At 38.9% G+C, this 27,610-nt stretch overlaps 1 protein-coding gene across 3 annotated transcripts in view; it reads right to left on the bottom strand.

Annotated features, from left to right (window-relative positions):
- Positions 1-27,610, bottom strand: part of pxylp1 (2-phosphoxylose phosphatase 1) — a 161,551-nt gene that overhangs the window by 92,567 nt on the left and 41,374 nt on the right. The gene's annotated exons all lie outside the window — the stretch shown is intronic.

Below are 27,610 nucleotides of genomic sequence, written 5' to 3'. Positions count from 1 at the left end.
GATCAAGTATACAGTACCAGGTAGATAGGGTGCAATATGGCAAAGAAAACCAGGTAAGTGATATAGTATTTAGGGTAGGTCTGAGTCCATGGGAAAAAAAGTAGGACCAGTAGGAGGCATGGGAGAGTGGGTGTTAGCTCCAGGATGGGGTAGGGATCCAGCAGTAGAGGCCTATCAGGTCAGATAGAAGAAAGGAGAGGGGGGAGTCTTGGGGCCCAGAGGAGGAGGAGGATGTTAAGAGCAGGATCTGGGAGTCTAAGTGGACTGCAGGAGCTGTAGCTGAGAGCATGTGAGTTAAATATGCACTTACGTAAATAGTTACTCAGGAGTTAGACTATTTATTTAATAGTCTAACCTTTCTCCAGAAACTATTTATTTAATTTCATTGCAACCCTCCAATTTAAATGGAAATTTTTGAAGGGTTCCAAGTGCAAAGCAATTGCTCAATGGAATCTTCATTTTCCTGGATAATTAATTCAGTATCTGCTACAGTGAGGATTCCGCAGGGTCCCATTAAGCAACGCCTATCTCCACTGTAGCAACAGCTGTCTAGCCAGAGGAACATAGGCACCATAGCAACTGTCTCACCCCCGAACAAATATGTCACTGATATAGATACACTTATTTTCTTCAGAAAGACAAGGAAAGTACTTTACTTTCGCTACCTGCCCACAAGACAAAATTGATGCTGCAACATTGCTAACATTGCAAACATTGCACATCCATGAAATGATGAAATACTTTCTGAATAAACAATTGACAATTGTATTCGTTGACACCCAATAAATACAATTTGTGCGATTGTCACATTATGCAAACACTGTATCCAATTCTTTGCACCATCCAAGGTATAAGCATCAGCAGCACATAAAATAAAGGCACATGAATTTCCTAGCAAAAATAAACAATTTATTCTTATTCCAGATAAATCTATCAGATACATAAAATATTGTTTCACAGACCTCATTACCTGAGCTGGTGGGATGCATTTGACAATTATGTCAAATTATCAGAATGGTGTTTCTACGCAGAACACATTGACGGAAATTTCTTATTTTATGCACACACTTCATTTTTGTTTAACAAAGCAGACCATCAAAGTTTGAAATCGATTTAGATTAATTTATTTCCTTTCAACCACTGGAATTTGTACACATTTTAGAAAGTAAAAAGTGAAATCAGAGTTTAACCTAGCCTCAATTAGTTGTTTATGCAGCGTTGATTCTCAATAGCCCTGTTAATGGTCACTTGCATTTAGTGTATTTCTAGACATCGTGTGGGCAGAATCTAGTAATTCTATGTGAGAGTTACATTTAACACAAAAATATTTTGTTATGGACATGACAACAAGAAATTGAGAGATTCTAGTATTAAGGCCACTACTGAATTATTCTAAATTTCTGAGTTACCTTACGAAGGACACGATGCAAACCACGTCTATAACCGAAATAAATGTAGAAAACAATTTCTACCATAATATAGTCTTACTAAAGATCATCTGACATGATATTAAAATGAGATTTTCTCAAAATCTGACCGGAGATGTATTAAGCAAATTTCTTTAGCCAATCCTCACATGAGCCTTACAGGCTTTTTTAAAATTTTGTTTTCCCCTCCTAAACCCTGTAAATACTCCATTTTGAAAGAAACACTTTGGAGAGCATTTTTCTGATTTCTCAGACTTAATATGTAACCACTTTCAATGGCTATCAGCAATGATTTCAGTGCCTCAATTATACCAATTCCACCACCCAACAATACATACTGCAGCAAAAACAAAAGGCAACATCTCCTCGTTGCTTGTGCTTTGAAAAAGAAAATTACTGTTTCAAAACGAGAAGCAGAAGCTCCCTGCACATATTCTTTTGGCGTTTCCTAAACAAACGAAAGCAAGCAGATCTGCAGACGGACTAGTAGAAGGAAAGTAACTACTAACCATTTTGTGGCATATCATAAGAGGCCTCAAGTTCACAAAATGCACCAGAGAGCTGAGTTAACACTTGGCCACCTAGGCTACCTATAAGTGAAATACTATAGTGCTTTCATAAAGGAAGACATCCCTATGTGGGTAAATGTCCACGAACCTGCTGCACAGTAAATTGATTCAAAGTTTGAGGAGGTCACTTTGCGACAATGATAGATGTAAATTGAATTTTTAACCTTTTGCATCCAACTTTTACATATGGGATATGTTTCCCTATTTCACATTAAGTTCATTATTGTCACAATTTTAAAGCAATGCTTTCTTAGCCATTTTTCTCTTAAAATCTTGGCACTCCCTATCGTGGTGTTTTGAGAGGCCTTCAAGGCGATACTTTTCAGCAGTAGAGCTAGGTTTGGCTGATATGTGGGAAGAATCCTTGAAATTTGGCCCACTTGGCATCAGAGGACCAAGACAGGAAGTGACATGTGGTGTCAAATTTAGTGCACAGACCTATCTGAAAAATACAAATACCAACATAGCAGCTACATAAATACTGTGGCTGCAAGAGCAGGTCAGAGGCTAGAAATTCCGTGGTAAGTAGCTCACCACCTAACTCTTCAAAACCTCTCCACCATCTACAAAACACAGTCAGAAGTTAGGCATGAGATAAATTAGACCCCAATTGCCTGGTTAGGTGGAGCTCAAGAATATTTAAGTCCAATTGCTGTCCACTACCTTAAGCAGTGACTACCTCCACCACATGTGTACAGTAGCAGCGGTGTGTACCATTTACAAGATGCAAGGCAGGAACTTACCCAGGGTCCCTCCTGGGCTACGGGGAGAGTGCGGGTAAGTGGAGTTGAAATGTCCATCAGCCATGATTAAATGGCGGAGTGGACTCGATGGGCCGAATGGCCTTACTTCCACTCCTATGTCTTCTGGTCTCAAGGTCTCATGACAGCACCATCTAAATCTGGAACCTCAACCACCTAGGAAGACCAGAGCAGCATTTGCCAAGTACTCTTCCTTGACATTAACCACCATGATTTGGAATCATACTCATCTTTCCTCCAAAACCACTGGATCAAAATCCTGGAACATTCTTTCTAACAGCACTGTAAGTATCTCTCTATCATTTGGATTTCAGCAGTTTAAAAAGGCAATTCACTAACACCTTCTCATAGACAATCAGGGACTGGCAATAAATGCTGCTTTTACCATACACATCCATGAAAGAAGAGAAAAAGAATCCAGTGTGAAAACCCAGCTGAAAATGAGGAACGCAGATATGCTTAGTGTGAGGCTCATCTGGGAGAAGCACAGACTTGTCGACCACATCAGAAGATCAATAACCATCATGCAAAGGCTCTTAGGAACAAAATGAAGACAGTCCAATTGAAATTGCATTGGCTGATCTCAAAATGAATAACTGCATAATCTCCCTACTTTCTCTAGTCTACCCCACTGGCTCTACCATTCGTATTGTTGTTTTATTCTCTCAGGTTCACCTGTCAATTTGTTTCTTTTTTAAAATATTTCAGTAATTTCCAGACATTGTAAGCTGATTTCCTCAGGGCTTAAAAGCTGATTTCCTCAGGGCTTAAAAGCTGATTTAAGGACAGTTTCAACCTTCCTATCCCCCATTCCAAACATGCAATTACAATTTTAGTACATGCAAACTGTGAGATGCTGTTTACATATACAATAGAAGAAACTTAAAGTTTTGAAAAGTTGCCTTAATCATTGTGTACATTTATACAGCCACTGTACTGTACCACGTGTGTCACTGACCGATAGTTGTGGTGTAAATTAACTTGTTCAGTAATTGTTTCCTGTGCAAAATGAGTTCCAGAATTGAATTCTTTCCAACCTTTTAATTTGTAGAATTTAAAAATTATAATTTGTTTGGTATTTTTACACACATTTTCCCTGTTTGAGAATAGTATGGTGTTGGAATGATAGGAGGCTAATTACCAACATGCTATACCATGTCATGTACTATCTTTCCAAAGGCAACAAATCCTGGAGAATTTCAGAGACAGCAATGCTACCCACTGCACTACAGGACCTCTACGAGACCCTGCATTACCTCTGCTAAATTACAATATTGTCAGCCCAGGTGTGTAACACGAAATGAAAAGGACAGTGATAGATGTCAAGAGGACACACGAAGATGGTAGAATGACAAACAAAACTTTAATGCAGTCAAATGTGAAGTAATATATTTTGGTAAGAAAATGAAGCAACAGAACACAAAGGGGATATTTTTAAAGGGAACATATGACCAGAGGAAGCTAGTGATATATGTCCATAAATCTCAAACTGGCACTGATTGTTGAGAAAGTGGTTAAAAAGACAAACAGGAATCTAGACTTTATAAAATTGGTGTATTTAGAATATTAGAATAGGCAAGTTATAATAATTATTTTTTATAAGTTACTGTTGGGCTTCAACTGGACTATTATTCCCTGGTTGGAAGACTTTAGAGAAGAGTTGCAAGTACAAAATTTTTAAAATTCATATATTGTGGGAGTGTCTCTTTAAATAAAATGGGTTGCATGATCTGTTCTGATTTGAAGACTGCAATAAGTTTGGGGAGCTTGGTTATTAAAGGGTAAAGAACAGCCTAGGTTGTTCAGCTGGGAAAAAAAAGGTAGATGTAAGATGTTCACTGCAGACAATTTCAAGAGCATGTGTGGTGGCTGTGGGTCAACTGTTTGTCTTCAAGTCTCATTGCGGAGGTGCTGGCAGGAGTTTAGACAACAGGTAGTTATACCTGTATCAAGGTACGGAGGCGAAGACCATAAGATATAGGAGCAGAATTAGGCCATTCAGGTGTATTCCATCATTCAATCATGGCTGATATGTTTCTCACCCCTTTCTCCTGCCTTTACTCAATAACCTTTGATCCCCATACTACTAAAGAAGCTACTGCATCCGTAAGTTCCACAAATTCACCATCCTCTGGCTGAAGAAACTCCTCTTCATCACAATTCCAAAGGGTTATCCCTTCACTCTGAGACTGTACCCTCTGGTCCTAATCCTTTGATGTGATTCACATTATCATGCAGATGGGCGATGAGTGGGGAAGAGTCCACGGGATGTCATTGTAGGGTCAGATTGCAGGTTTTCCTAAAATGTTACTGAATGTCACACACAGGGTTAGTCTGCAAGGACTGAGAGAGAGAGAGAGAAGTTTGACAGAGGCAGAAAGCAGATTGTGCATGGAAATTTCACTCTGAGAGTTTAAACACCCTTCTGCTAAAGGGAGGATTCTCCGAGGTAACTCTCACTGTGAAAGTGTGTTTAAGGATTAGAATAAAAGTAAGTCATGCCATTTGGGCAGATGGTGACATGGGGTAATATCACTAATCTAGTCGTTCATAGGCCCAGTTTAATACCCTGGGGGCAGAGGTTCAAATCCTACCAACAGAAATTAAGTAACTAATAAATCTGGAACAGAAAGCTATCTTCAGTCATGGTGGCCATTAAATCAACGAAGCTGACCTAATCTGGTGTTTGTTTGACTCCAGATCCGCAGCTCAATCGCTCTCTGAAGAGGTGAAAGTTGCCACGCAGTCTAACAAAAATTAGGAACGCACAACAAACACCGATCTTGCCATCTCAGGAAGGAATAAAATCCTGAGTTAAGGAATAGTTTTGGACTGGTTCCTGGAAAATGAAATTTTCATTTAAAAGCCAGCGTATAACCATTGAGAAAGATTTTTGATCATTTTAAAAGATAAGTGGGTGATTATTTTTTGTCATCTATAGTGGAAGATGACTTCTGAATAGCATTTAGACGATGTTTTTAGTTTCTTTATTTCAATAGAGCCCAAAACTTGAAATCATGCTCTCTGATCATTTAATTTTTTTTTAAAGCTATATGCCTCTTAGGGGATCATAACAGAAGTTGCAGTCAGGATTTACAAGGATGTGTTTGTTAACTACAAAGATAGGAGAAGGCTGTTCTTCTTCGAGAAGAGAAAATTGACAGGGTTTTGGTACTGTGCTAAAAATCATGAGTCTAGAAGATTAGATAGAGAGAATATGTTACAATTGGAAGAATGGCAAAGAAGCAAAGGGAACAGAATTAAGGTAATTGTGAAAACAGCCAACATGGACGTAAAGAAAAGGCTTTTTGTGCAGAAAGTCAGAAAGTGGTTCGGATTTGGAATGCACTGCAATTCAATCATGACTTTCAAAAGGACTAGCACGTAAACAAAAAATAAAGTTTCAGAGTGGCAGGGAAAGGGCAGGGAACTGGAACAAGCTGAATATTTCTTCCAGAGAACTAGTATAGACACAAGTGATAGAAAAGCCTCCTCAATGTTGAATCTCCATCTCTCAGAAATTGCAGCATAGACACAGGGCTCATTATTCAATAATGACTTCAATCAACCAAACATATTGCAGGATATTCAATAGCACATCTTGCTTTTTTGTAAGAATATATGTTGCATAAGAGGGGAGCGTCAATTAGCTCAGGTGATTCAATGGCTGGGTTGCAATGTAGAGTTTCACCAACAACACGAGTTCAATTTCTGCACTGGCTGACGTTTTCATGACAGACTCTCCTTCTGGGGTTTTCTTCTTGCCTGAGGCATGGTGACCCTCAGGTTAAACCACCACCAATTGTCTCTCTTTAATGACAGAGCACTCCTATGGTCCGATAGGACGATGGAAATTTTATAACTTTATAAATTGCAAATGATAGTTAGCGTGCAATTTTCACTTTCCCTCACAATAATGTAATGCTCAGCTCTTCTTCATTCCTGACTTCTGAGAGCTAGAATCTTCCCAGACAGAGGAGGAAGAAAATAATAAAACATCAATGAAGAACAGGCATTGAATGCACCTTGGAGGCTGGAATAGCATGTGGTGAGGCAAAGGGCACATGAAGCAGAAGGAAAGGACATAGCAAAATGACAGCACAAGTGTCAGTTCACCATATGGTTCTGTTGCAGACAGGTTAGGTGAGATCTTCAATGGGGCAGGCTACAGAAGGATGTGGATAGGCGTAACAAGCTGCTTGATGCACTAGCAAACCTGTTAACAATGTCAAAGAGCATGGTAGAGCCCAGTACAAACTTTGCACAGTTTTTATACTAGCTCAGAGCACTTTCAGACATGGAATGATTAGCAAACCTGCAGAACCTACTATGCAGTCTTGGTTTCTAGTAAAATGGAAGCTCAGGCCATTGCCATAATTAGTAACACTGCAGTGATTTATAAAGCATTTTGGTGGTGATGCAAAATGAGGGGAGAGAAAGGAAAAGCAAAGCAAAAAAGTGGCAGGCTCTTGGTTCACCTGGGCTGTTTACAAATTTAATGTTAATGAATTTCCTGTTCTCCTTTTCAGTTGAACTCTACAGATCTCATGGGAGAGAAGGGTGCTTCTCCTACCTTTGTCAACATTACAAGAATAATTTCTCTTACCATTTACTTCAAGGTTTTTGAGACCCTTGTGTGCACTTTACGTTTTTGGGAACTTGCCGGCATAAGAGTGACTACACCTCAAAACTAATTAATTGGTAGGGCAACACAATAGACTGAGACATGAAAGGCCGGATTGTAAACACAAATCTTGCAATTACATTAATAATAAACTGAGTTGTTTATAATTATTGGGGATTGTGGATCTTCAGGAATGTTGTTTACTCATTACCTATTCTCCTACAATCTAAATTTAAAGATCTGCAAACATCCTGTAGCCAAATAAGCCTCCTGCCAAAATAAATTTATGAACACTGAGTTTCAGAAATTAAACAAAATGAAACTGAACAGATAAGTTGAGCCTCAACCTTTTCACATTTAATATTAAAAGATGACTGTGTTCTCACAGTATATTCTTCCATCTGAAATAATACGTCAACCAAAATTCAATCTACTAGAAGTAGGTCATGTCTTAATTGTTCTCTAATATTCTCAAAGATTGTCAGTGGGTGAATACATGAAGTCTGTGGTTTGAATAGAATTGGGAAAATCTGTCTAGGCCTACATTCTTGAGGTGACACCTTAATTGGCAGGTATATGCTTTTTTATAGATGTGCGTATGTGAGGATGCTTGTCAGAGTCAGAGAGTCGTACAGCACGGAAACAGGCCCTTCGGTCCAACCAGTCCATGATGACAATGTTCCCAAACTAAACTTGTCCCATTTGCCTGTGTTTGGCACATATCCCTCCAAACCTTTCCTATTCGTGTACTTATTCAAATGTCTTTTAAATGCTGGAACTGTACCAGCATCCACCACTTCCACTAGCAGTTCATTCCACATACAAACCACTCTCTGACAAAAGATGTTGCCCCTCATGTACTTTTTAAAAATCTCTACTCTCACCCAAAATATATACCCCTACTTTGAACTCCCCTTCCTAAGGAAAAGGCCCTTGCTATTCATATTGTCTGCACCCCTCACGATTCTCTGAATATGGTTTATCAGTCTGAGATGGGGAACATTCAGAAAAGTGCATATATTATTTATTTTAAAACCCAGATTTACTTATACATTATGAACATACAAAAACAAAAATGAATTAAACTTTGTTCCTATTGATCAGAGTCAGCACTTTGTCAGTTTTATAGAAATCAATGACCAACTTGAATTCACTTTCATTTTCAGTTTGTTTAATTTTCTTTGGCTGTAAGTTCAAAAAGGTTCAGGCATCTCAACAAGAAATTAACCCAATAACTTTTGATGAAAGTAGCACACAAGCTTTATAATGTCTGACGGCTGATGCACAACTTTCATTGCAACAGAAGCAGAAGGCACTCACTCCAGTAGGCAGAAAATGAAAGTTCAAAATGAACCAATGCAATTTTAGCTTGCTCCCATGCATGCTTGAAAGACTGCCAGCAAACCTGTAGAGACTGATGTAGTCTTGATCATGCTAAAAATGTGGGTCATAAATTTTCAACTTCCATCACTTGCTTTGAGTACCTTCGCCTTTCATGGAATGAAGTAGTTTCAAAAAGGGAAAAACACTGATGTATGCACTCAGTCTTTCTCCCCTCTGTCCTCAGAGCCTGGGAGAAAGCAGAAAAAGTACCCAGTGATAATGTAAACTTAAAAAAAGTCCAAATACTAAGGACTCAAAAGACATCTGCAATATTCATAGCTGCCACTGTTCTAGGATAGCACTGCCAAACAATGGCTGCTATTTAAAACATAATGCATTAAACTGCATATATTTTTAATTCCCTCTTCGAACTGGACGCCATGCCTTCAAAACTTTGTGTACACGTTTGACATTACAATTCTTTTATTTCTTTGGGGTTAGTAATTAATAAAATTGTTCTTCCTTTTAATCAAGAAAGCCTAGTAATCAGCTCCTCTATTATTTCTGGTGAACTAATTAACCACATTTCCATTGGTGCAAGGCATAGGATCATCCCAAAAAGAACAATAAATATAGATTTTGGCCAGCTAAGGAGATTAAAGAGACAGGTGTGGTTTCATCTGGTTATTACAAATGTGCAAAGGGGTTTGCAATATCTCACAGCAATCCAGCAATTTGTCTTCCATCCTGTTACAAAGATGGTTAAGGTGCTACCGCAGGAAGAGACAACAGTTCCTAAAGCACAATACTAATTTCCTCTCTCCGGGTGATAGCATTCTTCCTCCTACAACTGCCTTTCCACCACTGTCTTTGCCATTGCTGGTCTGTGAGAGTGCTGCCACCCATTTTTAACACGTACACTTTGAAGCTGGCTCTTTTACAGTGAGAACTCCTCCTGCAAACTTATTTGCGCTCTTCCCTACTCCAAATCAGTAAACTACCACTAGCCATATGGCAGTATTGTACAGGAACAGAAGGACAAAGGAAGACAGACACGAAAGAAATGAATTACAGTGATTAGCTTTTTTTTAGTGGAATAGGGGATGGTTTAAGTTCTCAAGTTGGTTTCAAATTGTTGTTTAATGGTAGCTTTTATTTCAACATTATGGCCAAGAAGATGGTCAGAACCAGAGGGAAAGTAAGATGCAGGACTGCTGTTGAATAAGAATGGGGATTGCATACATTGAAATTGCAGTTGGACCTGTTGATCATAAATAGCCTGTAAGAGAATGCATAGTCCTCATTGGCAGCTGCTCAGAATATTGTAGCAAGTGCTGTGCTTACCCGATGGTAAGTTGATGCAGTTTGCAGCAGGCCAGGATGAATTGTGGCACGAGTTCTGGGCACAAACCCAGAGCTTATCCAACAAAGTGCAGGCAATAGGTGTATTGTTTAAACACCCCAATGGTCCACTCAAAGATACTTCAGGCACAGCATGGCTTTCATTTTGTCCATGCCATCCATATGGACATGAATTGTGTACCTGCGTCATGGAATAAGCATCAATGGGTGTTCATCATCATTTAATAACCACCCATTGAACTGCATGATGTACCTAGTAGGAATACACAACTGCTGGATGGAGGAGTAGAATCCCTTCTAATTGTCCTAAATCTCAGAACATACATGCAACACCTCCTTCCAGCATGGGGAAGCCACATGCTCATTCGACCTACTACTCGCTGGACAGAGAAAAGACTGTGTTTGGTTCTCTTTGTGTAGAGAGCCTCAGTGTCCTTCCTCAGGCAGCAGTAGATGGCAAATCAGAAGAAACTGCAAATACTGTCTGATCCAGCCTGAAAGGCAGCTGGTGAACAGAGTTTCAAACATTTTTGTGACCATGGACAATGCCATGCTTGTCCTACTGTAACATTACACTTCAAGCTGCAACAGTCAGAGAAGACCTTCCTCTGAAAGTGAGATGCCTTCGGTGATTTTCCTCACCCGTGCTGAAATAGAAGAATTGCTCCCCAAAGACTGTTAGCAGGTATGGGCTGCAACTGAATGACCTTTCACACCCCTTCCTCCTCCCTCTCCCAGTAGTTTGTATGCTCTCTGTCACTCCTGTCCATTCCTATTGCTGCACTGGAGGCCAAAGGGAATAGAAACTATTACAAGCATGACTGTGAGCAAGTGATCTTAGAGAAACTTAAAATGAAGAGCTTCACCTCAAAGTGAGTTTTCAGCAACTTTAAATAGTAATACAAACTCCCAAACACTTCTATCTACTTAGCAGTTGCAGCAAGTACAAATCAATCAGCAACTATTCTGCAAATAGTTGATGATTCCTTTTAATAGGATTGGTTTGAGAGCTCCCTCCTGCTGTTGAATGTGAGAGAGGAAAAAAGGGTGCTTGCTTGAATGGTGATGTTGAAAATAGCATTGCTAACACCAAATTAGTGTTGCACACTGACTCATTTCACAATCTGCCTACCCTGCATACATCAAATGCATTTTCCTGCACCCACACTGATGCTCCTATTAAAATTGTAACTACCACAGGCAACAGCAGAAGTGCTTGCCTTCAGCATGTATGTGATTTTTGATCCAAAATAATACTGTACCTATAATGCAGAAAATACCATGCAGTGATGAGCTATGCAGCCACATTTTTAGCACGGTAAATTTTCTGAAAAGTCTAAAGCTGACCAAGTTTATCGTTTCACAGTATGAAGGCAATTAAAGCAATTTTTTTTAAAGAAAGCCTGCATACTGTTGACTCTCTGAACAAGCCAGTATTTTGATTTGTGCCAAACCCCATGCACGCTGGATGCTTCTGAACCCAATGCACAATCTCAAAATAGACACAGCTTAGCTAGTCATTAAGTTTGTGGTGTAGTCCTGCATTTACAAAATTATTTGGGCCCACAGGACGGGATCAAACAGAGAGTTCTTTTTATAAAAGGAAAACAGAACCTTTCCCTTTTCCATCTGGCACTGACCGAAAAAACAATTCCAAAGTACAGGTTTGGCACAACCTCTTTCCACAATGGAATTCCTGGTTTTGGTAAATGATGTTGCCCAATGAGCAAGGGTACAGAAGAGCAGGAGATTCTATAATTTTGCAAAGCAGCTTAGCTTGACAATTTCAAGGATTAGCTTTAATTATGGAATAATAACATTTGTTTATTGCCTCTGTTTTTCGGTCTTTGATCTTTAAACAGTTGAATTCTAAGATTTATGAAATGTCTGTTTTGATCAGAAAACTATGCTCAATAAAATAATGAATGGCCGAGGATTCCTCCGGTGGTTCAATAAGTAAATACACAGCCTAGCATGACACTAAGCCATTCATTTCTATTTCATGCAGTCAGCATGCCCAAAATGGTGCTGACTTACACTTTCAGACAAAAATAACAGTGCTGTTTGGACAGTCCTCATTGCAGCACTCAGAATTAGTTCCTCCTGTTGGGGCTCCAGTTATGAAAACTACATCAAGAACTGTGGAAACAAAGTTCCCACAAATTGGCGCAATGGTATTTATGACGAGACCTGTACCAATCGATCATTCTACATCGGTCCGTTCGTTCTTGAAAAGTGATTTCCAAAGTAAGTCATGGCAAAGAATCTACAGTAACATTTGAATATTCATGCACACTTTTGAAAATGAGAAACTTCATGATGTGCTGAGGATGGAAAGTCATTTAAAAGTTTACACCTATATTCCAAGAAACTGACTAAAAGAAAAATAGCCATCAATTAGTTGCATTTTAATTTTCTTTAGCGAATAGATTTCCATAAATACAAAACAGGAAGATTTACTGAAACTTTTGCACATCTATAAGAAAGAAAGCAAAGCAATCAAGACTACTTATTGATAATAAGAATAATTGAGAGTAGAGTCCAGGACCATTAGCATCAGTCAGAATAGAATGTTTTTATATTCATTCATAATGATTTTGTTACTTTAAAAAGTCATACAAATACCAAACCAGTACCTATAACTTGTAGTGGTTGTAATGAGGTCAGCCAGGTAGAATTCATAGAAAATGAGCTCCCTGATTGAGACAGTTAATCTGGTCCAATCAGGGAGCCCTGACTGACAGCTAAGAACGGGAGTGTCACAGGTTCTGTTCACTCTGAATGCTGGCTCTGAGGAAGCTGGATCAGGGTCAAGGACTCTATATGTATAAACAAAGGTAACAGGATACTGGCCTCTGTGGAGTTACTTCATAACTGCATAAACCTCACATTGGCAATGTCACTTTGGCACTTGTAGTCATGATTGCATTAGACTTTTCTTTCATTGCCTATATTCACGAGTGCAATGGCTTTGTGTTTCTCATATTTGAGCCAAATTCTTCTTGAACAGAAATTCCCCCAAGGGTATAGTCATCCTTCTGTACAGCTCCTCCAGCTGATTGTGCTCTTTCTCATAGGAAATAATGTGATTGAGCTCCAATGTTGAAAGATGTGTTTTAAAGTAAGAAATCAGAATTGAAGAGGAGATTATATACACTTCTCCCAGAAAGCAAATCTGAATAGTTTGTTTATCCATCACTTTGCCATCCATCATCTTAACTGGGCCTGTTATCTCTGAAAGGTTTACTCCAGGGATTACAGATAATGGTAAAATAGAACAGCAAGTTCATGTTTTTAAGAAATAATGAAACATTTTGAGCACGGTACATTTAGTTTCAGAATGTCCCACGATCAAAATGTTGATGTTACTATACTTTACAATATTCTATATTTAAGGGCAGCTGAAAGGCAAAAGTGCAAAGATGACATCAACAGGGGAATCTTTACCTGCTGATATACTGGGAGCAATGATTGTGGCCAGACATCTGGTAGCACGGGAGAAACCCACAGGTTTTGGTTATCCCATGTGCTATGTGGTTTTAATTCCAAAGTAAGATCTTTTCATTGCCAGGCTTCCTGCACAGCAGTCTCACAATACATAGCTCAGTGCTTCTGATTCATTTCTGGAAAACGAGTACAAATTCTCCATTTCGTCCATACGCTTTGTGAAGTGGTGCAATCTCAGCATCTCATCTCCTATACATTACAGCTAATGGAAGAATGCCCTTGATTTTCTGTCTACAAAAGTTAATCAGTGTAAAATCACAGACTAGGCCACACAATTGCACAACAGTTTGTGATCAGAACACACAGAATAAACCGTATCAAATAATGATTTCCTTACTGCAGCTGCAGAGTAAATACAATGCATGGTTACATATTTTAAAAAGACTTTTGACGTGAACAATAGTAGTTTTCTAATGAATAAACTAAAACACAGCTATCATAATTGCTTAGAGATACTGCATAGTATGTAATAATTACACATGCAACTCAATTATGTTTCAAATATTTTTGAAACAGTAGAACTCAAATTCTTAAAATTGCTGAAAACATACAGGAGGTCTGTACAAATTAAAGCCTGGATTTATAGACACTGATGCGTCTACAATATGTTTCTAGCATTCTCCACTTGTGCTTTTTTGGAGGTAGAAACCTGTTTTTCTCAGTAAGAATATGTCAGAATATTTTAATCTTGTCTTCGATGTTACCTTAACAGCAAGAATCAAAGAGTCAATATACAGTTACTTTGACAAAGAAGGAGGCCATTCACTCCATTGATTCATCACAGCAACTCTGATCTAGTATTCTGCCTTGACAGTTCCTCAAAATAGTTTTTAGACAGGTGGGACAAAGCCTACGGCCAGGACAAGGCACCCTGCTAGCTGCAGCCAAACACATTCTTCTGGGTCAATGGTGAAGCTAGTATGCCTTCTTCATGTTGCAGCAAGTAAAACAAGACATGCTACAATCAAGGTGCTATTGGAGAACCAGCAACATATTGCTAGAACTAAGTGACACCAAATTTGGCCAATTGCTGCAGCATCTGCCTCAAGGAAGAACCTCCACTGGCAACGCATCGAGTAATTCATCTCCTTCTGCAAACGTTTACATACAGATATGAATTGGAGAGCACATACTACCCTCAGATATGACGAAATTGCAAAATTAGTGCCGTTATCATTGTCAAACAGTAATGATCAGAAGCAGGGAAATTTTAGATTTTAATTGTCAAAAATTCATGCTGAATAGTTCCATCTGTAGACTTACTGGGGGTATTATACTGCTGAGTGAAAAATTGGTGGTAGCAAATCACCACTTCATCCACATCCCTTCTCAATTTTCATTTTCCTTTTGTTCAACAAATGAGAGTTAGGTACTTTACAAAATAGCTGGCTGCTTGCACTCTTCCCCATGGCAACATGAAACATGTCAGCCTTGTACCAGGTAGAAATGCTAATCAGCTGTTCTTGAATTCAACCCTCTTTCACGTTAGAAGTAAATGAACAATTTACAGCAGAGTTGTTTAGACCCAGGTCCCTTTCTGGTACTTTGGGAGATGCAAATTCAACTTGTTGTACCTCAAAGATTCCACCATTGTCTCTACGTATACAAACCTTGCACTTCTCACTAAAACAATCCAAGCCTCCCGTTGATCACTAACAATCAAGCCACTCAGGCTTACTGCCAGGCACACTGGAGGAGAACAGGTCATACAAGCCCCCTTTTTTAGCCTTGTATTAAAATATTGAAATATAATAAATTTAAAAAGATCAGAGGTGTAACATCTATTCACTCTCCCTTGTCTTGACTACATATTTAATTTATGTATTCATAAAAGTTTTTTGTATTTGCTTTTAAGTTAGCTGAGAATCTATTCCAGTATTCTCTCTCTTTGCTCTTCATATTCCCTTTCTGAGTTCTCCACAGTACTTTCTGCACCATATATGTGGCATTAATATTCAAGACTCAATATTCAAGGCTTGCACAGTGCTATTCATCTTAACTATTACACAGGACACAGATCACAGAACCCCTACAGTATGAAAACAGGCCCTTTGACCCAACAAGTCCATACCGACCCTCACAGCAACACTGCCAGTCCTATCCCCCTATAACCCACCTAATCTACACATTCCTGAGCGCTACGGGCAATTTAACAAGGTTAATCCCCCTAACCTGCATACCTTTGGACTGTGGGAGGAAACTGGAGCACCCAGATGAAACCCACGCAGATATGGGGAAAACATGCAAACTCCACACAGACAGTCGCCCGAGGCTGGAATCAAATCTGGGTCCCGGGTGCTGTGAGGCAGCAGTGCTAACCACTTTGCCACTGTGCTGTCTCATTTCAAATTTGTTGAAGCATGGAAAGGTAAGGATTTTTTTTAAACAATGATTAAAACTAAACACATTTTTTTCAGCACATACACAAATACTTCAGGCACACATGGCTTGGATCAGTGATATAAAATATAAAATATAAAAACTTTTATTTGTGTAGTGCCTTGAATGTTGTAGAGATTTTGAGGTATGTTCTTAACTTGGGAAGTTTTCTAATCAATCACCCAGGGAGGCGTCTTACCAGATGGAAGACACCAAACGGCTGGAGGACTATTAAATTTTCTCGCTCCTGCAGATTTTCCAACAATTCAGGATAAACTAGTTAACATCTGTTTCATGCTCCAGAACAAAGCATCTCTGAGCATTAAGTATAGCATCAAGGAGATCCCTGACCTGAAGGTATGCAGGAAGAGGACAAGGAGGTTAAAGATGGTTACATTTAGACAGAAAGAATGGTCTAGAACTCTGATATTCAGGATTTCTTCCAGTAATGCTCTACCTCTGCCATTCATTTTTTTTTAAAGAGCTCCCATACATTGTAATGCTAAAAAATTATGATTCACTAAGCTGCCACCATAGCTAAGCTGTTAATTTTGCCTCCCAACTCTTCCTTCCAGCACTTAATATCATTTTGTAGCCTGAACTCCAATGCAATCTGTATCTGAAGCTATACTACCTTTCATGATCCAATAAGGTCTATTTATCTAATCTCTTAACTTACACCACAATGTCCTGGGGAGTGTTGTTGAACAGAGGGACTTATGAGTGCAGATTCATAGTTCTTTGAAAGTGGTGCTGCAGGTGTGACAGGGTATTGAAGGCGGCATTTGGCATGCTTTCACACATTGGTCACAGCATTCGTTACGGAGTTCGGATGTCCTGTTGCGGCTGTACAGGAAATAGGTGAGGCCAATTTTAGAATACTGCATGCAATTCTGGTCGTCCTTCTATTGGAAGGGTACAAAAAATATTTACAAGGATTTTTCTCCCAGAGGGTTAATTTATACAGTGAGGCTGGAAAGCTGGGCATTCTTTTCCCCTGAAGCTTCAAAGGCTGTGTGGTGATCTTATTGGGGTTTATAAAATCATGTTGGGCATAGATAAGGTGAAAAGCCAAGGTATTTTTCCAAGGATAGGAGAGTCCAAAACTAGAGCACATAAATTTAAGGTGAGAGGGGAAAGATTTAAAAGGGGCTTGAGGGCAAACTTTTTTCACACAGAGGGTGTTACGTATATGAAATGAGGGGTCAAAGGAAGTGGTGGAGGCAGCGCAATTACAACATTTAAAAGATATTTGGACGGGTACATGAATAGGAAAGGTTTAGAGGGATATGGGCCAAATGCAGGCAAATGGAGCCAGTTCAGTTTAGGAAACCTGGTCAGGATAGACGAGATGGGCCAAAGTGTCTGTTTCTGATCCACACAGGTTAGATCGCCTGACTTTTTCCTCATTCATTCTGAATCAGGCATTTAGTACCAAGGAGTTAACAATTTGGAAAGAAACAAAATTGACTTGGGTTTAGATATAGCACGGTGGATGTTTCGATGGGAGAGCACAGTAAACAGGGCTGATGCCCAAGCCACCACCTTTCAATGCTAATCCAACCTTTGCAAAGATTTATACATAAATAATAGTCATTTGGGTCTGTTAATAAAGGAAGATTACTGGATCTATACCATAGTGAAGGAGGTAATCCTTCAAGGAGGAAGAAAACTGCATAAACTTTGAAGATGAAGGAGCAAGTGAAAAACTGAAGATTCTGAAATGTTAATTTTCCCATTTCTTTAGTGCTCATGCATTGGGAAGATTTCAAGGCAGAAGCTCACAAGTTTACTGTTCTTCCCCATCATTCTCATTCACAACACAGGGTTTTAGTTTGCTGCGTAACATATGGCGCCTGACATCACAATTCTGCACTAATCTTATTCCAGTGAACTCTTTCACTAGTTCTATTTAAAGAAAAACTGACACTACGTCCCCTGGGAAAATATTTACAGCTAATTGGAGTGCATAAAATTCAAGCTTGACTGAATTCCATTTTAACATTATGAAAGAAATGTTATTCAACCTTTAATTGCAGGGAACTTTATTTTGAATTGGTATATCGTCGATGTTTGTCAGACGGCTTAGCTACAAGTACAACAGGACTGTTGAAAATAAAAGAACAGTGATGAAAGGCCATTGGTACTTGCAAACTGTGAACAATTTTATTCTCTAGCACTCAAAACTGGAAAAGTAAAAGGAGAAGCTTGTATCCCGCTTATGAGTCAAATTTTCCAACAGTTATTCTAATGAATTACAGCTTGTTTGACTGTTGAAGTGAAAACCTGGAATGTCTGGACTATGAGAAGGCCATTTCAGGTAGTGGGTTTGAAACCTTTTACATCCAGCATGTAATATATAGCACAAACAGAACTTTGGGGTAGGTTAGACCAGCTGACTAGTTTACAGCACGTGAAGACAGCCAAAAATTGACCACAATGTACAAAATCATGATGATTAATCGGTGGTTAATGCATCCTTTCACAGCAAGGTGGGCAAGCATATTCGCAGCACCATCTCAAACAAAGTTATCTATCAGAAAAGAATTGCTGTATGTCTTCTGACTGAATGTTTGTTCAAAAAGCTCCATTAACAACTGTGCTCCTCCATTGTTATTTACATCATTTCCATTCATGAAAACAATTCAGTTTTAAATGGAGTAGCTTGATATTTGAATGAATGCAATGCTTAAATAAGGAGGGTTTAAGGAAATACATTGAAAATACCTAAGACTTACTACAGCAGAAGACAATCATCTCTTATACCTTTATTAGCTGCTGGATTTATGTTGGGTTCTGCTGAAGTCAAACTTAATTTGAGAGTCACACTGCACCCATTACTACTGCGCATATTTGACATTACTTTGCCAATAGGAAGTATTTATAGTCATTTTACTTCAGCAAAATATACCCTTTTCTCCCAGAACTTCTAGTGTTGTCTCTGCTGCTACTTCATCCTTTCCTTTATATACATTTTCTTTGACAGTTTTACCCACTAATGGAGGTAATTTTGGTCCTGCATCTTTCACGTAGGAGAAACATACTTTTGGAGATAATGGGTTGAGCTCACTATGTGTTATGATTGTAGGCTAGGAAAATTATTAAAGATTTCAGTAGTTCTCTAAAACCAGCACCACTCAAATGTATTCACTGTGAGTCCACCAGTCATGGTTTAAACTTTCAAATGCCAAAGTTTGGAGTTATTTATTTCTAGTCATGTCATTGGGAAGGCCAGCATTTGTTGCCCATCCCTGATTGTCCTCCAACTTGCTGTGCCATTTGGGAAGGAAATTAAGAATCAACCGCATTGTTGTGGATCTGGAGTCACATATGAGGCCCACGACCTGAGTTGGGAGGGGGTGTAAGGGAATTCATTAGGACCCAATAACTAGAGACCAAAGCTCTAGGGAGCCCACTGTTCTTGGGTGAGGGCTCAAAGGCCAGGTGCCCGAGTCAAGGGCAGCACCAGGCCCTGTGATATCTGTCCTGGTGCCTCATCACATGTAAACCAGACTGGGTGAGGAGTGCAGACTTCCTTCCCTAAAGGGACATCAGTCAATTGATGGGTTGTAATATGATGAACAAATAAGTCAACTTTATACATTGTAAAATTCTAATTACAATAATTAAAAGATATTTGGACAGGTACATGAATAGGACAGGTTTAAAGGGATATGGGCCAAATGCAGGCTAATGGGACTAGTTCAGTTTGGGAAACCTGGTCGGCATGGACTAGCTGGACTGGATGGTCAGTTTCCATGCTGTATGACTCTAATTCAGGCAATTTGTTTCTTAAATTATAAATTTTCCTGACTGCATAACATCGTACACAGGATTGTAAAGGATACACGACACTGAAACAGATAGTCAGCTCAATCTTTCGGTACCTGTGTTTACGTTCCACTTGCACCTCTGCCCATCTTTTCTCATTGGAATATACTATCATTACCATCTCTTCCCTTCTCCCTCATACTTCGCAACAGTTAGAAACAAACAGTTTAATCTTTGTTAATGCAGCTGTTATATTGTAATACTGGGCTGAGATTGATACATGAAGGATGTTGTACCACTGTGCTCTGTCCTTAATTGTACTACTGGAGCTAAATTAAAACCATTACACCCACCACCACCACCACCAAGGGACAGAAGGAGGGATTAAACCTAAAAGATGTGAAATCTCTCCCTAATACATTATTTTAAATATTTAAGAGAGACTCTGTACTTCTAATGGTGGCAGCATTTCCATACTACAGATACTCCCTCTAGTCCCAACAGCAAGCCTGCTGTGATTTGTGCCTGCCATGTGATTGTTCAATTCTGGCTTCTGACTATAATGTTTCCACAAGACGGTCTCACAATCTCTTCTTTCTTTTCTTGCTCCCTTATCTCCACTATGCTGTAAGTACACACCTATTCCCCAAATCTGTTAATTGTTGGTCATTATTCAAAGCCATTCCAGCTACTCCCTTGGGCCAATAGATTTCTCACCCAACCACCAGCCTCTCAATCCAGTGAATTGACACATGGGAAATGACATTCTAACCAGGGTCTACCATTAAATTTGGCAGGCTTTCTATGGTTCTGCCCATTGATAAACTGTAAATATCAAGGCTATTACCCCCCAAAATCATAATGCTGCAACTCGCCAGCACAAAACATTAGCACTCTCAGTTTACTAGCATGACAATTTGGCAGAACTCATCCAGTTAAAGCAAGGAGACAGCATCTTCACCCTTTTCAACCAAATATCATTCAAGGATATCCCTACAAGTTTGTTAAAACTATTTGGCACTCAGAAAGTTGTGCTCCTCAAAGCAGCCTGGGGATGTCGCAAACAGAACAGCAGCAGGTTACTTCTAAAGAGGCCCTGAGGTGGAATATGCACTAATTGGCATTATGAGACTGACTGTAAGGAGTACTGATGGAAGCCCTTCTTAATTCCCTTGGCATCAATACAGCACATTACTGCCCAGAAACAAACAGAAACAAACCAGCCAAATATAATTATGTCACCACATAGCATTTTTTACAAAAGCATGAGAATTTGTGTTTTATTCGTCTCGAGAATTTACTGTACACCATGACAATTGAAATTGTTTTTCCCTTTTTGAATGCTGAAGAGAAGGTCTAATGGTTAACAAAATCAATGAACCCACTCTAATGATTAAGTTAGTTACTGTTCAGTTAATTGAGCTCGGGAAGGATTGCTGCAAGGCATTGTAATTAGGTGGCAGGAAAATTAGTCAAGGATACTGGTCCTAATTATTCTCCAGTGACCCTTACTAAAATGTGTATATCAAGGTAGGTCAGCGCCAACTTGGCTGAGCCGCCCTTTATGTTGGGAAAAGTTGGCCTGGATTTTACAATCAGCACTTAGTGAATAGCATAAGGTATTCAATAGACTTGTCCATAGTATTTTGTTTTTATGAACTTAATCGTTTTTTTTTCCACTACAATTTGTGGTGGTTATAAATCTCAACAGTGTAAAGTTCACCACAGACATCTGTGTGAACTAAGGAAGCAACAATTTATCTCCTTAATCTCCCTACTTGAAGAATTCTTAAATTAACAGAATCCAAACCAGGAAATATAAATTCTAGAGTATCTAATTCAGTATTATCCTATGTACAGAATGGGAAAACAAGAAGAGCCAGTATTGTGCAGCTTGTTGGCAATACAAAAAAATTTGTTCTTCTATAAAAATCAAATGAACAATCAATCAGAACAATGCCAGATTTTACTGATATCTGAGTGCACAAACAATAGTCATTAATTAAGTTTTACAGTTGCATCATGTTAACTTTTTTTTAATGGAATGGGTCCCACTATCTGCTTACTGACCAAACAAGATAAGTTGATACATCGAACTTTGTTTTAGCTGGCACCTTAAGAACCAGCATCCTTGATAAGCTGCCAAAAATTATGCACCTCAAATACCGTGAGGTTTATGGCATTATTCTGTCCAATTATTACAGTATTTTAAAAATTTATGTAAATGTACTTGTTGTTCAATCGATTGGCCACACAAAATGTCAACAGTTGAATCAATTTTGAGTCAACTTCTTCCCAAATGCTGCCCCAATGTCCAACAGTGGTTGCAAGTGAGAAGGCTCTCTGCTGTTAAGTTTTATTTAAGGCAAAGCTGCATTATTATTTAAGTAAACAATGCTGTCAATAAAGTTTAGCAGTGATGTGTATAACCTTTCCATTATGTCTTTATTACTAAGTGTGTGTTTTTGCATTGATTATGTGGACATCTTGCTTATCCAGAATATCTGATCAACTGGCACATTCCTGGCCGGTTAATAAAACATTTCCTGTATATTGAATGAGTTGTTTCAATAAACACTTAAATACTTTTCAAAGTTTCATCTCCAGTGATTCAGAGACTCTGGCAATTGAGTAGATGTGCCCCACAGCAAGCAACATCCGTTCAGAGAAAACAGAGTTAACGTTTCAGGTCCGGTGACTCCTTTTCAAAGCAGATGGTGGAATTTGAATTCAATTGTAAAAAATATCTGGAATTAAGAGTCTAATGATGAGCACTGTCGATTGCTGGAAAAACCCACCCCATTCACTAATGTCACCTAGGGAGGGAAACTGCCATCCTTGCCTGATCTGGCCTACATTTGACTCCAGATCCACAGCAATGTGGTTGACTCCTTACTGCTCTCTAGGGAATTAGGGATTGGCAATAAATGTTGGTCTAGCCAATGATACATCATCTTGTGAATTAATAAAAAAAAATCTTTCCTTGTATAACCCATTCCATTCAGTATAATGTCGCATTATCAGCTACCATTTTCTGCTCAAGTAGTCGATTTATATGATGGTAGTGATTAATTTCAAATATAACTTTTTTACAACATATGGGCATCAGTTATCCATCCTTCATTATTTTAATGGTGATAATTAGCCACTCATTTGAATTCCACATTGAGACAATACTCTCAAAGTGCTGTTGGATAGCAAGTTCCAGGATTTGACACAGTGCTGATGAAAGAATGGTCATTTAGTTTCAATTCAGAGTGATACATGATTTGTTAAAAGAATTTTGTACCATGCAATGAGTAATGATGGCTCAAAAATACAAAAACAAATTCAATATCTTACAACAATCAAAATAGCCCTGAACTGGGAAGTGTGTTTGTTTCCAGTGAAACATTGTCAAGACATGAAGAACATTGCACAATATTTAACCTGTGAGTAGCTATCCATTTGCAATAAACATTAATGAGTTGTCAAACACTTCAGTAGATTTCTTATGTCCACATGCGTTTATGAAGCTCGGAAAAAATATACCACCTTCAGGTAAATAATACAGTCATAGGTGAATCAGTAAACACACATACTTCACAAAAGCAAAACATGGCAATGGCTGGAAGCTGTTGCAAAATATTCTTGAACATTTGTTTGTACAATGACATTTCTACAAACCTCTCTTTTCCTTAACTTAGTAGGGATTTCAACTAGACAACACATCACTGCTTTCCCCTATCCTGTCAAATCCTTTTCATAATTGTAAAACCACCTACTAAAGCCCTTCGTAGCTTTCTTAACTGCAGTCACAATAGTCCAAGAGATTTAATTATGTCTGACTTCCTAAGTATTGTTTTCCATCCTTGATATCATACAGGCTGTGGTTAGCTCAATCCGCACAGAGTGGTGGATCTTTGTGCTCCACTTGGTTCAGTAACATTGCAGTGTGTGCACTTATTGACTGAGATTTTAAAGAGAACTATTAGCCTTCTTTAAAATTTAGTGTAAATTTTAAGAAATTAAATGTATATTTGAAACCATCATAGACCATTAGGAATTCAAACCTCTGTCCCATGTTGAAAGAAATACAAGCATGGCATATTATGGGGCTTTGCAGACAGTAAGCATCCCCCACTTTTCCACAAGTAATCTTAATGTCTAAAAATGACAATTAGATTATCAAGTTGACCATCTTCCCAACTTACTGCCATTCAACACGAAAGTGATTTACGCTTGATTTTGTCTAACACAAAAAAACTTTATTTATTGAAATATAGTTAACTGCCAGCTTGTAATTCTGGTTGTTTATACATTTTTATTTACTTTTAAAGAAAAATCGCTGCTGTTCCCCATCCAGTAACATAGTTTTATCTATACGTGGTTGTCCTCTCAAATGGCCGAACATGCCACCCAGCTGTAGGACACTTAGGGACAAATTGCTAGCTTTACTCACAGTGATATTCTGAGAAAATGTTTTCAGATCTTGTATGGCCTGCCGTCAACTCAACCGACTAGGTCTCCTAACCCGATCATCCCCACTACTCTCCGTCCCCATGATCTTTCAAATTTCCCTAATCCAACCACGTGCCTAAGCACCCACAGTGCTCAGAAAACTCTTCTGATGGTAGCTGTGCGCCAATGTTTGTGCGCATCTCTAAGCCTGCCCCTTTTCATATTACGTTATTCACTCTTACGGCCACAATTGGCTCCCCACTGCATTCATAGCTCGTCCTTGTTGATGTGCGGAACTCTCATCATGTGCCTCACGTCAACTTAGGCTGTGTTCTGGTAGGGTGGCCGAGCGGTCTAGGGCAAATATTTGAAACCATTTGATTTAGGCTCCAGTCTCTCAGAAAGCATGGGCTCGTTTCCTACGGCTGTCAACTGTTATAGGGGCAGCACGGTAGCTCAGTGGTTAGCACTGTTGTCTCACAGCACCAGGGACCCGGATTCAATTCCACCCTTGGGCGACTGTCTGTGTGGAGTTTGCATATTCTCCCCGTGTCTGCGTGGCTTTCCTCTGGGTTTTCCGATTTCCCACTACAGACCAAAGATGTGCAGGTTAGGTAAATTGTCCATGCTAAATTCCCTATAATGTTCATGGACGTGTAGATTAGGTCGATTACAGGGGAATGGTTCTGGGTGGGACGGTCAGATGTTCGGAGTGGACTTGTTGGGCTGAAGGTCCTGTTTCCACACTGTGGAGTTTCTATTCTATTTAATTCTAAAAGCTTCAACCTGGCCCTAAGCATACTGATAATTAACTTATTTGCAAGTCATTAACTATCCAAGTCTTCAAACGGGTCTTCTTTCCAACGTTTTTCCAAAGAAATCAATGATGACCAATACCATGTAAGGAAGCCATTATGCTAGGCAGTTTAAAATTATGGACCCGTCCCTGACCATTCCCTCCCCTACCCAGTGAAAATGCAGCTCTTTGTGTCTTCCTCACAACTTGTTTGGCCAATTTGACACACACTAGATCCATTTATCGAAGCAATTTAAGTTGAGAGTAATTGGGCCCCAGCACACATCAGTACGACACTCTATTAGGTTTTGATTGTACTCTCAATGATCAAGGGAAGTCAAAGATCAACCATGATTTTAATGAATAGCAAAGAGGCTGAAATGTTTCTATAGCCTAGTCTTCCTCAAGGGTTTTTATTACATAATCAACAGAAGAAAAGATAATTTACGCAGTAAATTCACATATACAGGTATTATTGTTCATAAATCTGTAACTTTGTTGTAGTGGACTATAATGTCAACTAGTGTCGAACCTTTATTACTTAAACATGCATGTTCTACAATACTTGTCAAGACAAATATTGAAATTTAGTCAGTAGTACTGTGTACGTGAAAATGTACCTGAAATACATATTTAACCTTTTCTGAATCAAAATATACATTAAACGTGTGACACATTTTAATGCTGTTGAAATGAGCAGGTCAAAGATTTTTCAATCTTCATCTTCAAATAGTATACAGATACAATTTCTTTAACTCTGTAGACTTTACAATCTTTACTTCAATGATGTTGAAAAAGGAATCAGTTTAGCAGATATAAAGATACCTTTTCAGAGGCTATACTTAGAGTCAAAGCACCCCTAAAGTGCAATTCGAGGCCATTAGGCCTATCAAGTCTGCAATGATCTTCCAAAGAGCATTCCACCCAGATCCAGCCTCCTACCCTTTCTCTGTAACCCCATATTTACTATGGTCAATCCATCTGACCTGCACATCTTTGGACTGTGGGAGGAAACTGGAGCACCCCATAAAAACCCACACAGACACAGGGAGAACATGCAAACTCCACACAGACTGTAACCCAAGACTAGAATCGAACATGGATCCCTGCTGCTGCAAGGCAGCAGTACAAACCACTAACTCACTGTGTTGTCCCTTCTCCACGAATTTAGAACTTATTTCCCTCTAATCCATTGTGGTTTTTGACAATGTGTCGTATTGCACTTTAGCAGGAAGAATAGAAGAGATGATTGTTATTTAAATAGAGAAACAGTACAGAATGTTGCAGCAGAAAGGGATTTGGAACTCCTCGTCCAAAAATCATAAAAAGCTAAGGTACACATTCAGCGGTAATAGGGAAGACAAAAAGACTGTTGGCCTTTATTTCAAGTGCACCGAAGTCGGGAGGTTTTGCTAAACCTATACATGGCACCAGTCAGACCTAGATTACGGTGAACAATTTTGATCCACCTATCCAAGAAAATTATATGTTGGCATTGGAGGCCATCCAAAGAAGTTCAAAATGTTGATCCCAGATCCGGAGGGATTTGCTTCTGAGGTTAAGCAGGTCGGGCTTATACTCATTGGAATTTGGGAGAGTGAGAGACAACCTTATTGAAACATACATGATTGTTAGGGGGCTTGAAGGAGAAGCTGGTTCCCGTGCTAGGAGAGTCTAGGACCAGACAACATGATCTCACAATAAAGGTGATCTCACTTGTATAGAGATGAGGAGGAATTTCTTCTCTCAGGCGGTAGTGAATCTGTGGAATTCATTACCGGAAAGGACCACAGAGGCTGGCTTGTTAAGTATATTCAACACCTAGATAGACAGTTGTTTAATCATTTAAGGAATCAAGAGTCATGGCGAAAAGGCAGGAGGGTGGATTCGAGGATCATCAGATTAGTCATGTTCTCACTGAATGGCAGAGGTGGTTTGATGGTCCAAATGTTTTACTTCTACTCCTAAATCTCATAGTCTATCTATAAAGACACATGCATCATTCTCTGCTGATCAAACAAGGACTGGAATCTGCAACTAGTTTTTTCAAAATCATGAGGATGAACCATTCTCAGTGAAACTGTTAACATCCGATAATTTGCTGATCTACCGAGGTTTACTTTCCAACCAAAGCCATTCACCCAGCATTTCCTAATCCATTTCCAAAGCAAGAGTATTTGAGAAGAAAACTGCTCCACATACAACAGCCAGAAAAAAAAACTACGCTTAGATGATTAATAAGGATTTTCCATATTAGAAATATTCCAACCTAAAATCAAAACATCGATCAGAAGATTAAATCAAAACATGGAACAAAGGATTAAAACAAAATCCTTGGATTATCAGACAGTGGTTATTAGAGTTCCACTGTCTGAGACTGCTGTGGCTATTTTAGTAGTAACTGTAATCACCACAGGACTGCAACTAGATTCCGAGAATTATACATTTTTAATAACTTGCCAAAAGAGCCAAAAGAATGTCATATGTTAAAATTAAACTTGGGCAGATTGGCATCTGAAAATGACACACTTGACCTTTATTAACAAACCCTGTACAATCTATATTTATAGTATAATGTTGTCCATAGTAATAGAATGTGGTAAATGAGAGAACAAATCTAAATTCACAAGCCATTTGATAGATGTTTCCCT

This window comes from Stegostoma tigrinum, chromosome 14 (genome assembly GCF_030684315.1).
Source record: "Stegostoma tigrinum isolate sSteTig4 chromosome 14, sSteTig4.hap1, whole genome shotgun sequence".
Taxonomy (NCBI): Eukaryota; Metazoa; Chordata; class Chondrichthyes; order Orectolobiformes; family Stegostomatidae; genus Stegostoma; species Stegostoma tigrinum.
Note: the sequence above shows the minus strand (reverse complement) of the source record. Positions and strands in the feature narration are given on the sequence as shown.